General features: G+C 42.7%; 1 long non-coding RNA gene across 1 annotated transcript; it reads left to right on the top strand.

Annotated features, from left to right (window-relative positions):
• The first annotated feature begins 39 nt into the window (after positions 1 to 39).
• LOC145719239 (uncharacterized) lies at positions 40 to 2,806 on the top strand. Its single transcript, XR_014142261.1, has 2 exons — positions 40 to 925; positions 1,713 to 2,806. It is a non-coding gene; the product is annotated as an uncharacterized LOC145719239 (long non-coding RNA).
• The last annotated feature ends 337 nt before the right edge of the window (positions 2,807 to 3,143 follow it).

Raw genomic sequence — 3,143 nt, 5'->3', positions numbered from 1 at the left:
GTGGTTCAGTCATTGAGCATCTGCCTTTGGCTCGGGTCGGGTCATGATCCCAGGGTCCTAGGATCGAGCCTTGCATTGGGCTCCCTGCTCGCCGGGGGGCCTGCTTCTCCCTCTCCCCCTGATTGTGTTCCCTCTCTCGCTGTGTCGGATAAATAAATAAAATCTTTAAAAAAAAAAAAAAAAAAGAATTAGCTGTGAGTTCCAAACACAGATCTGTTTAATATCATGTTTCTAAAGAGAAAAATAAACGTGCATTAACTCATTTAAAATATTTCAGTACCTAATGTAAACTAAAGCTTTATTTGATAATTTTTAAAACGAAATCTTGAATTAGTTGTCCATTGCCAGGAAGTTCTCTCTCTTCTCTCTCTCCATCTCATTCTCCCTTTCTGTCTTCCCTACTCTGGGTTGTGTGATGAGGTTGGCAGGGTGGGACTTGGTCCTCCCCACTCCAGAGAGCAGTTCCTCATGAGTAATGCAGTGTTGTTAGTAGTGAAAACCACTCTGGAGAAAACATAAATGCCATTATTAATTCATTCGCATCTGTGCAAAGTGTAGTACTTACCAAGTACGTATAAAGAGAATTTCTATCCTAAGGAAACATTTTACATTTTTTTTTATACAGACTGGCGTCCTTTGTCACCTTGCTGTGTACTAGTATCAAGGCAATACTCACATATATGATCTGGCCCTATCCTGTTACCAAATGGTCCCACCCAGAATTAGTTCCAGCAGGCCTGTGTGTTCTCCTTTCTAAGCAAACGGCAGCAAGCAGCTTAGTACTGTTTATGGTTGTTCACATTCACACTTTTCTTTCTGTATGTGTTTTGAAGGGAAGTCGTTGCATACGATGATCCTAAAATTCCACTCTTCAACACAGATGTGGACAACCTGGAAGGGAAACCGCCACCGGTGTTTGCTTCTGGTAAGTTTACTCAGCGCTCAGTTCTTTGTCAACTGTGAAATGTTTTCTCAATCAAAAACATAAATTACGGGCGCCTGGGTGGTTCGGTCAGTTAAGCATCTGCCTTCGGGTCGGGTCATGATCCCGGGGTCCTGGGATCGAGTCCCGCATCGGGCTCCCTGCTCAGCGGGGAGTCTCCTTCTCCCTCTGCCTCCTCCCTCCTGCTCATGCTCTGTCTCTCTCTCTCTCTCAAATAAATGAATAAAGTCCTTTAAAAGAAAGAAAAAAAAAAAAACTCTTGCAGTCACCACTACCTTCCACCAGCTCGGTGATTTCTATTTTGTGTTTTGTCATCTTAGTTTCATGGTTATAGCCTGATCATTAAAATGGTAGATTTCGCTGAAAATGAAGAAACATTACAGAAGATTGTGGTGTTAGATGATCAAATATTTCCTCCACATCCCCACCCCCCGAGTTAACACAGGTGCCATGAACGGAGTCTAACGCGTGAAATTTGCATTGTTACTGTCAAATTCTTGGTGCCATTCCATTGTCTGTTTTCACTCTGTTACTTCTGTGTCATGTTTGCCCTTTTTATGAAGGTTCCGGGTAGAATTACCATAGGGATTCAGCTGGATCGTATACTCCCAGGTCTCACTTCCACGGTTCGCTCTCTGCGGCCCCACGGGAAGTGGCGCCCGAGGGAAGGAGCGTGGTTATTTCCTTCCTGTATAGATGCTGTGACTCGCCCCAGTCTGTCTGCTGCTGCCTGCCTTTTCTGACCGTTCTCTTCTCTCTTGCCTGGCAGAAGGCAAATACAGAGCTCTGAAGATGGATTTTTCTCTCCCTCCTTCTACCTACGCTACCATGGCCATTCGCGAAGTGCTAAAAGTGGATACCAGCATCAAGAACCAGACCCAGCTGAATACCACCTGGCTCCGCTGAGCCCTTTTCCCCAGATGATAAGATGCACCCAGTGTCCGCCCGCTTCCTGTTCAGACCCATAGGTGTACTTTAGATCCTTGTAGGTCAAGATTATTTGTATTTTTTCAGGTTTTTATTAGCTTAATTTGCAATATTTGTACACATATACAAATCCTGAGGATCCTAATTCTAGCTCAGAGGATATAAATTGATCAGAATATATTTCAGGTGCTTAAGTCATAGTAAAATGTCAGCTTTCCTGGCTTTATCATAATTTAAAAGGACTTTGGTTTAAAGTTGCAGTTTTAGGTTTTGCTACATTCTTAAAGGACAACATGAATTTTTAATGTATCCATGAATGGAGTATGCAACGATGCATTTTAAGAGAAAATGCAACAAAATAAATCTTGACTATGAATAAATAGAATACCCCACCCCTAGCTATTAATACAAGTACAGGACTCATGCTTATTTAAATCATGATAAAACATCTAAGGTTTATGAACACAAAAGTGATGTGTCATCATCTAACTCTTATACCAGGTTTAGGTAAGTGTTGATAGATCTTTTAGTTGCAGTAGCTTTGCATTTATATTCTCATTGCCTTGCAGGACAGTTGCATTGATAGGACCTTTTTTTCTCGATGTAAACGCGTGCAGCTATTTTTATTAGTCAAGGTCTGATTTTTACTCTAGGTGCCTTTTATGTTCAGAACTCCTTCCACTGGACTGGTTATTTGCCCCAAGATGAATGACAGCAGAGAAGAAAACTTTAAACCTTTCCAAGGGCTCCTCCAATCAGCAGCGTCAGCCTTCGTCACCTTCAGTGTAGGTGTTTCCGTTTCGGGCCCTTGTGTAAAACTTGTCTCTGGCGTGGAAGGTTAAATAGGCCTTTCCAAGTGTGTGTGTGACATAAGTGTGCCGATTTTTATTTTCTACCATTTCTAAAACAAAATATAATAAATATTTTTTAAAACTCCTTTCTACTAGTTATGTTAATCAAATAAATTATCTAAAACCGAGCGCAAATGAGAACCTTGGCCCAGACTGAGGGCAAGGAACGAAGTGAATGAGGGATCCTCAGAGATGGTGTCGGCACAAAGATATGTCCTGCTCGGGTGTGAGATGTCATGAGAATCATACAGTTGAGCGCCAGGCTCTACGGCTGTTGGACCATGTTGGACCATGTTGGACTGGATTCAGGCTTATTCTTCCAGTAGCACCCCTCCCTTGCTTCCCAGCGTGCTTTCTGGAGAGAAGAATGGAGAAAAGCTTCCCTACCAGGAACGTTCCCACCATGGCGGTGTGGGTGACAA

This window comes from Leptonychotes weddellii, unplaced genomic scaffold (assembly GCF_054177405.1).
Source record: "Leptonychotes weddellii isolate Sample4059 unplaced genomic scaffold, ASM5417740v2 HiC_scaffold_3526, whole genome shotgun sequence".
Classification (NCBI taxonomy): domain Eukaryota; kingdom Metazoa; phylum Chordata; class Mammalia; order Carnivora; family Phocidae; genus Leptonychotes; species Leptonychotes weddellii.
This window is presented reverse-complemented; position numbering and strand designations above follow the sequence as displayed.